Here is a 10859-nt window from a genome sequence, read left to right on the forward strand (position 1 = left end):
AGTAATGACAGATCAACTCGTTCATCCACGCAACATTTTTAAGCTTGTCAGATGGATGCTACAACATGTTCTGTGGCTATTCAATCTTTCCCACTCTTTAATTGCCACCAAGCCAGTCTCCCTGCTTTTGGCCATGTACTTTTATAACATTTCTATTTAATTTCCCAGTTCCCTTTTGAACCTTCTACCAAAGCTTCTACCTATTGTAACTATGTTTTTTTTAGGGCAGCTCCCAAGTGAAGTAAAAGCTAGCAGTGCCAGACGTACCATCAATCCATTAAAAAATCCACCAACTCAATAACCCATGGGCAAGAGTGTTAAAAGTCACAGAATCAAGACTGGGCAATGAGTTAAAGTACTTTTCAGCCATGATTTATATGACGAGAGAAGACAATTGGCTACTTTGCTTCTGACTGACTCAAATTGTGGGACAAAAGTCTTATGAGAGTCAGTGTGAGGAAAGTTCCTGACCCAAAATGTCATCTGTCCATTTCCCTCCACAGATGCTACCTGGTCCATTGAGTTTCTTATGCAGTTTCTAATTTGCTCATGGTTCCAACATCTGTAGCTTCTTGTGTCTGAAGGAACTGCAGATGCTGAAGATAAACACAAAGTGCTGGAGTAACTCAGCGGGACAGGCAGCATATCTGGAGAGAAGGAATGGGTGACGTTTCAGGTCAGGACCCTTCTTCCGATCCTCTTGTGTCTACTGCCTACCTTACTTCCTGATGCAGATACGAGCATATGAGCATACATATTAGGAGCAGGAGTGTGCTACTTGCTCTATTAAGTCTATTCCACCATTTAATATGATCATGTACGATCTAATTGTAACCTCTATACTATATTCCCTCCTATCCAGGGTAACCGTGCTTATCAAATATCTATACACCTCAAAAGATTCAGACTGTTTTAAACTCTTTTTGTGGAAATGTTCCAAACACTCATGTCCCTCTGAAATATTATTTTTTGCCTCATCTCCGGCACGGTGGTGCAGCGGTAGAGTTGCTGCCTTACAGCGAATGCAGCGCCTGAGACTCAGGTTCGATCCTGACTACGGGCGCCGTCTGTACGGAGTTTGTACGTTCTCCCCGTGACCTGCGTGGGTTTTTTCCGAGATCTTTGGTTTCCTCCCACACTCCAAAGACGTAGGTTAATTGACTGGGTAAAATGTAAAAATTGTCCCTAGTGTGTGTAGGATAGTGTTAATGTGCGGGGATCACTGGGCGGCACGGACTCGGTGGGCCGAAGGGCCTGTTTCCGCGCTGTATCTCTAAATCTAAATCTAAAAATCTTAAGTAGGTGGCTTCTGATTTTTAAACAATAACTTCTGAGATTTTTCCACAAGTGAAAACATCCTCACCACATCCACCATGTTAAATCCCTCAGGATCTCATATGTTTCAAACAAAATCCCTCTTCTAAGCTCCTTTGGATTCAAACATAGTCTGTCTAACCTCTCGTCACAAGGCAACCTGCCCAATTCAGATATTAAAAACAAATTGCTGGAGGAACACAGCAGGTCAAGCAGCATCTCTGGAGGCAAAGGGATGGTCTAAACCCTACATCATGATATATATAGGGTCTCAAACCAAATCGTTAACCATCCATTAACCTCTACAGATGTTGACATCCTCCAGAATTTTGTTTATTGCTCTAGATTCCAACGTTTGCCGTCTCTTGTGCCTCCGATCCAGTGTTAGTCTTGTGCCTCCGATCCAGTGGTAGTCTTGTGCCTCCGATCCAGTGTTAGTCTTGTGCCTCCGATCCAGTGGTAGTCTTGTGCCTCCGATCCAGTGTTAGTCTTGTGCCTCCGATCCAGTGGTAGTCTTGTGCCTCCGATCCAGTGGTAGTCGTGCCTCCGATCCAGTGTTAGTCTTGTGCCTCCGATCCAGTGGTAGTCTTGTGCCTCCGATCCAGTGGTAGTCGTGCCTCCGATCCAGTGTTAGTCTTGTGCCTCCGATCCAGTGTTAGTCTTGTGCCTCCAATCCAGTGGTAGTCTTGTGGGTTTTCTTTGAGCTGTTGCCAATGCATTATATCCGATTCTTCCAAACATTCTTGATTACTTGGTTCAGTGATACAAGCTTTGCCTGTAAATGTTTGAAGGATCACAACTCACTCCAGGACAAAAACACAGCCTCATCCGATACTTCAGTGAAATGAATCATTTCAGTGGTGCTAATATCCATCCAACGATTGGAAGCCAACTGCACAAACTGTGCTGAGGAAGTGAGATAAGAACATAGCATTTTCCTCATGGTCGGATTATGTATTGGTTTATTTCCTGAACACATAGGCTATTATTGATAGGGGAACATAAATTATGCTTTAGCAAGTCAACAATATTATCACGCATTTGAGAATAATTTCTGTCAAGTGAAAGGAATGTTAATATGTTAGCAGAATTGAGAGATTATAGCCAATGGGACAGAATGAACAGGCTGAAGCTCTTTCCTTAGAAAGAGGATGCAGCAGTAATAAACTGTGCTGTTCAAATTAAGATACGATAACGATACGACAACAATACGATACACTGTGATACGGATACGGTACACTACGATACGATATGATAACGATACAATGCACTATGATACGGATACGGTACACAACGATAACGATACGATACACTATGATACGGATACGATACACTACGATACGATACGATAACAATCGACAATAGACAATAGGTGCAGGAGGAGGCCATTCGGCCCTTCGAGCCAGCACCCCCATTCAATGTGATCATGGCTGATCATTCTCAATCAGTACCCCGTTCCTGCCTTCTCCCCATACCCCCTGACTCCGCTATCCTTAAGAGCTCTATCTAGCTCTCTCTTGAATGCATTCAGAGAATTGGCCTCCACTGCCTTCTGAGGCAGAGAATTCCACAGATTCACAACTCTCTGACTGAAAAGGTTTTTCCTCATCTCAGTTCTAAATGGGCTACCCCATATTCTTAAACTGTGGCCCCTTGTTCTGGACTCCCCCAACATTGGGAAGTGTTCTAATGTGTCCAACCCCTTAATAATCTTATACGTTTCGATAAGATCTCCTCCGCTCATCCTTCTAAATTCCAGTGTATACAAGCATCCTTCTAAATTCCAGTGTATACAAGCATCCTTCTAAATTCCAGTGTATACGATACAATACACTATGATGCAGATACGATGCACTACGATACGATACGATAACGATACGATACACTAAGATACGGATACGGTACACTACGATACGATACGATAACGATACAATGCACTATGATACGGATATGATACACTACGATACGATACGATAACGATACGATACACTAAGATACGGATACGGTACCATACGATACAATATGATGCGATAAGTTAACGATAAGATACACTACAATATGATAGAGCTTTATTTATCCCAGGAGGGAAATTGGTCTGCCAAGAGCCATAAAACACAACAAGATTATTAAATTAATTAAATTAAAGTGACAAGTGGAAAGTTCAGGATTGGGGATGTGCAAAGATTGGGATGGGGGGTGGGGGGGGGGGGGGTGGGAAGGGGAGTCAGTCTACCCCACGACAGAAGGGGGAGGAATTGTACAGTTTGATAGCCACAGGGAAAAAGGATCTCCTGTGGCGTCCTGTGCTGCAAAATTATGGAGGGGCTTAGGAAGAGAAAACTAGTGACGTTATTTTAGCTGATGGCAGAGTCTGAAACTAGTCCTTAGCTCCAGAGTACTGGTGGAAAACTCTAAAATGGACATCAGAAAAATATCTTCAACCAGAAAAGGACTAGCTGACAAAGTTTGAGAAGGACGTGAGGGAGAAAGAAATAGGGATTTATCCTGATGTTGCACTAAATAGTTTAGGGGAAAGTTCATGTGAAGTATTAACTTCAGCAGAAACCAAGTGCCTTTATGCTGCTAACAAGTTGATGTTAATTCCTTGGGCATTTAATTTACTTGGATTTATTCTCTTCATTAATAGTCTTGATAACTAGTTGAGTAAGTTAATTTTCAGCTGCCACCGAACAAAAAGTATTGAGCAAATATTTTATGTGATGCACATCTTTGGGATTGTTGGGATTAGTGACTTTGATCGACAACTATATCTGGTGTGAAAATATAGACCAGGTTTATAAGAGAGACATGACCTGGGGATCTGTATTATTCTTTTTCAAAGGACAGTTTTTCTTCAGGTCACCTGACTGCTGCCTTATATTTGACCTTTTCTCTCATGTAAAAAAATTATCGCACAGAAACAGGCCACTCAGCCCACACAGTTTATGATTCGCTTCGGGTGCATGCTTCAGTCCAAAATACAATGCAATGCAAGCAACAAATGGCCACATGCAGAAACACGGAGCTGCAGATGCTGGTTTACAGAAGAATACACAGACTAGCTCAGCATGTCAGGCAGCATCTCAGGAGAACGTGGATAGGCAACATTTTGGGTTCTGACATCCGTTCAGTCCGCCCGGATCTACGTGATCTCCCGGTTGCTAAACACTTTAACTCCCCTTCCCATTCCCATACTGACATTTCTGTCCTGGGCCTCCTCCACTGTCAGAGTGAAGCCCAGTGCAAATTGGAGGAACAGCACCTCATATTTCACTGCCCGCTGAGTTACTCCAGCATTTTGTTTCTATCCCTGGAATACCTTTTCTCTAACAGTGAATGAATGCTCCTTATTCTGCATTCCACCACTAAAGGAATAAGACCTTATGCCTGGAGAAGCCTCTCCATCTTTGATTGCATTTATAGAGCTTGTGAACCATGAGGTGAACCCACCCAGAAGACAAAAGGTCAAACAATCTCTTTTATTGAAACAACACTAGGCTATTACTTCACCAGTTTTTGAACCAGATGCTGGAAATTAAAAATTAAAGCTCAATGTTTTCAAACACGAAATCACTCCACTTTTCCCCAACAATTGCTGTGATCTGAATTCAGTCTATGGAGAAAATGCTATTTAAAACTGTTGGCTAAATCAAACAAAAATGAAATGCTGATTAAAATTTCAGATTATCAGACGTTCCAGTGGGTGTCAGAACTAGTTAGTTCGTTAGTTAGTTTAGTTTTGCTTGTTGTCACATGTACTGAGGTACAGTGAAAAGCTTTTGTTGTTGCTATCCAGTCAGCAGAAAGACAACACATGATTACAAGCGAAGATGGACACAAAAATCTGGAGTAACTCAGTGGGACAGGCAGCATCTCTGGGGAGAAGGAACGCCAGGTTGAGACCCTTCTTCAGATATTCCTTCTCTCTAGAGATGCTACCTGTCCCGCTGAGTTACTCCAGCTTTTTGAGTCTCTCTTCGGTTTAAACCAGCATCTTGCAGTTCCTAATTATACATGATTACAATCGATCCATTTACAGTGTATAGACACATGATAAGGGAATTTATTGCAAGGTAAACCAATTCTGATGAATAGTTAACTCTATTTTTTTCTCTCTCAAGACGTTGTATGACCTGCTGACTATTTCCAAATTGCTTTTTTTAAATTTCAGATTTCCAGCACCTGCAGTGTTTCGTGTCTCAGCACATTTTTTATTTACACCTCTGTTCTCAATCCCATTTGCACCTCCTCCATGCAGATTACTCTGCCTCACAGTCTCCACAGACAATCATTTGTTCTCTCCATCCCTTCCCCATCTCTGCAACTTAAAATACGTTTGATAGTTTTAACATTTCCCAGATCTGATGAGGTTACCAACCTCCAATGTTAATTCTCGTTCTCTCTCTGTAAATACTGCTTAACCTGCTAGGTATTTGCACCATTTTCTGATTATGTTTTGGATGTACCCTGGGTTAGATGACAAATGGATCTCACCCTACATTGTTCCATCAAATGCTCATAAGGCAGGTACATCCTAGATTGGATATAGAATAAAGATTCCTTTGCACCATCTCATTAAATACTCCCTAGGCAGAGATTAGCAGAGATTAGATTCAGCATAAAGTTCCCCTTGCACAGTCCCCACACCCAGGACAAATAAAACACAAAATAAGGTACAGAATAAAGCCACATGTTTGGATATGGGGTTAGTATAAACTTAAATGATTTAACGCAATGATCATCATCCTATTCAAAGTGATTACAATTGATCCATTTACAGTGTATAGACGCAAGATAAGGGAATTTATTGCAAGGTAAAGCCAATTCTGATGAATAGAGTGACGTGCCTTACTCATTCTTTATTCTATTCCCAAAAGGAACATGTCAGATGGAGCATTGACTCAATGGCCAGTTCAGTTCAGTTCCAGTTTAGTTTATTGTCACGTGTACTGAGGTACAGTGAAAAGCTTTTTTTTTGCTTGCGAAACAGTCAGCTGAAAGATCTTCTCAAATGCAACATTTCCGGTCGAGACCCTTCTTCAGACTGAGAGTTGGGGAGGGGGAGACACGGAGATATGGAAGGGTAAGGTGTGAAAATGAGACATCAAAGAAAATGAGACGATCAAGGAAAATGTAGAATAGACCACTGTTAGCAAGGGGAAGGTGACAATGAAGCGTACAAAGATTAAAATTAATCAGGAAGATAGTCAGGCTGGTCAGGGAACTAGGATGGGAGAGGGATGGAGAAAGAGGGAAAGCAAGGCTTAGAGAAGTTCGAGAAATCGGTATTCATACCGGTGGGTTACATATAGCTTACTACCCAGTGGAATGAATATCGACTTCTCTAACTTCTTTACGCCAATTCTCTTTGGTGTCTCTGCCTATCTAGCCTGTCCAAGGTAAGGTTATCCCAGTGGTAGCAGTATGGATGGTGGAAGGTTGCCTTCAGGAAATAAAACCAGAGAGCTACAGTTTCAGACCAAGAGTGACAACTCAGTAACCCTAGCAATCTGAAGTCTGAAGAAGGGTCTCGACCCGAAACGTCACCCATTCCTTCTCTCCAGAGCTGCTGCCTGTCCCGCTGAGTTACTCCAGCATCTTGTGTCTATCTTTGGTTTAAATTAGCATCTGTAGCTCCTTCCTACACAACCCTAGTAATCTGTTGTTTGACAAATTGTTGGACTCCAGTCAGCCCAGAACAGAGCAGGCATCACCTTGAAAAGCAAACAAAATCTGCAGACGTTGGAAATCTGTAATAAAAACAGAAAATGATGCTCAATCTCAGCAAGTCAGGCAACGTGTGTGGAGAGCAAAACAGATCACCTTTCATCAAAATTATTCATTACAGTGGTGGTCAGGACAAAGTGGGAGAGATACATATCTGGTCATCAAAGGTTATGAACTATTAGTGTGCTTCCCTACAGCCACCAGGCTATTAAACACTACAACCTCCAATAAGCTCTGAGCTACATAGACTATTATTGTGTAGGAAGGAACTGCAGATGCTGGTTTAAATGAAAGATAGACACAAAATGCGGGAGTAACTCAGCGGGACAGGCAGCATCTCTACACTGCCTGTACCGCTGAGTTACTCCAGCATTTAGACTATGATTGGTATTATTGCACAGTGAAGACAAAGATAGCAGTCTACAATGCCTGTGTCAACAGCACGCTGCTGTACGGCAGTGAGACATGGACTACACATGCCAGACTGGAGAGAAGACTCAACACCTTCCACCTTAGAAGTATCCTGGGTATATCCTGGCAAGACAGTGCCCAACGCCAAGATTCTGTCTCGCGCTGGCCTTCCAAGTATGTACACTCTACTCAGGCAGCTCAGGCTGCGGTGGCTGGGCCATGTCCACCGCATGGAGGATGGCCGTATTCCAAAAGACATCCTCTATGGAGAGCTGACATCTGGGAGGAAAACCATCGGCCGCCCCCAGCTACGTTACAAGGATGTCTGCAAGAGAGATTTGTGGAGTCCTGGGAGAGCCTTGCAGCTGACCGCACGAGGTGGAGAGGTATCCTGAACCAACATCTCAAAACTGGGGAAGGGAAACTGATGAACGCAGCGGCAGACAAGCGGGCACGCAGAAAGGAGCGCAGCAACTTCAACAGACCAGAGACCACACAGAAATGTGACCTTTGCCACAGAGACCGTCACTCCCGCATTGGTCTCTTCAGCCACAAGTGACGCTGCTCTAGCCGAGGTGTGGAGCAAGCTGCCAACTAGGATGTATCACCCATGGTCAGCCATGACCGAGGGGGGCTAAGAATGTTTGTTTGTTGTTTATGTATGTGTGTGTGTGTATAAATATATATGTGTATATGCACACACACTGAATTTTTTTTCTCATTTATTATATTATTTACAGTGTACTGTGTTTACATATTCTGTTGTGCTGCTACAAGTAAGAATTTCATTGTTGAATCTGGGACATATGACAATAAAACTCTCTTAACTCTTGATTCTTGACCCCATTCCAACTCTCTTTCCTCTGTTGCATCTCCTTTACTTTTATTCTTCTTCTCTTCACCCCTCCGCATTTCCCTTTCTCTCTTGCTTGTTGATCAACTGGCTACAGTTTAGTTAAGGAGCATGAGCACACTGATTGTGTAAGAAGGAACGGCAGATGCTGGTTTAAACCGAAGACGAGACACAAAAAGCTGGATTAACTCAGCGAGAAAGGCAGCATCCCTTGGGAGAGAAGGAATGGGTGACGGTTTCTGGTCGAGACCCTTCTTCAGACCATGAGTGAGTGGGTAATGACAACCTGCAAAGGTTTCATTGAACTAAAGTTACATGTGAGGGATTGCCCAGGTCCATGAACTCTACAAGTCTATCCTTATTCAAAAACCTGCAAAGCATTTTACCAATTCTGAAAGAGAAAGAGATTATGGGAAATGGGGAGGGAGGGAGACAGAGAGAAATTCAAGGAGAAGGGGAGGAAGAGAAGGTCGAGGAGGAGAGAGGGAAAGAGGTAGGAATTTGAGAATAGGGAGAAGAAAATGGGAGAGGGTATGAGAAGAATAAATGGATGGAAATTGAAATAGTGTGTCGAGAAATATGAAGCGGGATGGAATGAAAGACTAATCTATGCGACAAATTGGCTAACAAAAACACAGATGATTTGAAATTCATCCCTGGTTGGCAATAATAAACACATTATCTAGCACCATCTGCGTGTTATACCCTGCCTCTAAAATGCTTTCCATTGACCTAAAGATTGTAAATTTAACATGTTAGGGTGAATTACCTGGAAAATTGTAACGGGATTGTTAAACAGAACAAATGCATTCAGAAGTGGGGCTAATTAAGCACCAGTACCATTCCAAGCAATCTTGTATCTTTCGATACATGGTACCAACAAATGGGATGTTATCTAAACTAAAGCTGGATTTATTCTCCTGACAACAGAGAAGCTTAAAAGAGAATTTCCAAATTATGATGATTTTTGACAGTGATGAACTGTTTCTAGCGAAATATAACTGGCTCAAACAAAACCTGGGAAGAGGAGAATGTTCTTTCACAGGGTGAACTGCAATGATTCGGGGCTGGTTCCCTGGAAGAACGCCGGAGGCAGATTCAATGGTAATTCTCGAAAGATAAATGAATGATTCGTGCAAAGGAGAAATCTGCCTGGCTGCCAAGGGAACGAAACCTAGGAGGTGGGGCCGATTGAAAAGCTCTCCCACCGAATCCACACAGAGACCAGAGGCTGAATGGTTTAACGTTGATTGATTTGCCAAATTGGACGAAACTTTAGAAAACATGGTTAACTTTCCGGCTGGTACAGCTTCCTGGCAAACTTAAAGAAAATCTGGACACAAGAGACTGCAGTTGCTGGAATCCTGAGCAAAAAAACAAACAGCTGGAGGAACTTGTGTAGGAAGAAATTGCAGATGCTGGTTTAAACCGTAGATAGACGCAACTAGCTGGAGTAACTTAGCGGGTCGAAACTGAGATGCTGTCTGACTCGCTGAGTTACTCCAGCGTTTCCAGTTGATCGGCTGAGTTCCTCCAGCAGTTTGTTTAAAGACAATCTATTTTCCTCACGTAGATTGAACGATGTGATCAACTGAGCTGATGACTACCAGGCTGAATACACACACACACACACACACACACACATACACACACACACACACACACATACACACACACACATACACACACACATACACACATACACACACACACACACATACACACACACACAGGCACATACACATATACACACACATACATACACACACATACACACACACACACACACATACACACACACACAGACACATACACATATACACACACACACAGACACATACACATATACACACACATACACACACCGCCAGCTCAATCCCACATCAGATACTGTACTCGAAGCAACTTCAAACTTAAAGTCAGACTACAAATCGGTCCTATTTTAAGGTTTTCCGAGGAAACTTAGATTACAGTACCTGCTGTGAATGGACTTCTAAACAAGATTCGCCACTCCCAAATGCTGCATGCAGTGAGCGGGATGAAGCGGAATATTAATGGCTGGTATTTTGGTGGCTCGGATTCTGTAGTCATTGCCTCTCCATCGATCGACACGGTCGAATCAAACGCCACAAACTGGGAACAATTTCCCAACAAATTGCAGCGAATGTTGAAAACAGTTCAAAGTTCCCAAAGGATAGTCCTTGGTGACATGTGGCTACACAGACCCCACACTTACCTGTTGTGTGATTCTCAACCACCGCTCTCCCTCCCTCCCTCCCTCAATGCCTCCCGCTAGCGACGGTCATCCCGGGCGGGGCTGGTCCATGAGGCTGACGGCCGCTCCTCTTGACTCTTGTTATTGACCAGGGGGGAGATTAGATTCCGGACGGGTTGCTTTCTGGAATATAATTTCTTCCAACTGTCAACATTTCATGGCCGTGTCGCTTCTCAAAGTCTTCACCTGGATCTCCAAAGGAAAGAAAGCAAAATGGGAATTCTATAAACTGAAGGACGAGTGGGTCCAACGCCAACTTCTCTTGTTGATCTGTGCTTG

The 10859-nt window shown here is 43.0% G+C and overlaps 1 protein-coding gene across 2 annotated transcripts in view; it reads right to left on the minus strand.

The window, feature by feature from the left end:
• The window catches only part of LOC144605204 (chemokine-like protein TAFA-2), a 111740-nt gene extending 101162 nt beyond the window's left edge, over positions 1-10578 (minus strand). For both annotated transcript variants that reach the window (XM_078420300.1, XM_078420299.1), the window contains exon 1: positions 10542-10578. The gene's annotated coding sequence lies outside the window, so the exon portion shown is untranslated. The remainder of the gene's footprint in view (positions 1-10541) is intronic.
• Between the last annotated feature and the right edge of the window lie 281 nt (positions 10579-10859).

This window comes from Rhinoraja longicauda, chromosome 24 (genome assembly GCF_053455715.1).
Source record: "Rhinoraja longicauda isolate Sanriku21f chromosome 24, sRhiLon1.1, whole genome shotgun sequence".
Classification (NCBI taxonomy): Eukaryota; Metazoa; Chordata; class Chondrichthyes; order Rajiformes; family Arhynchobatidae; genus Rhinoraja; species Rhinoraja longicauda.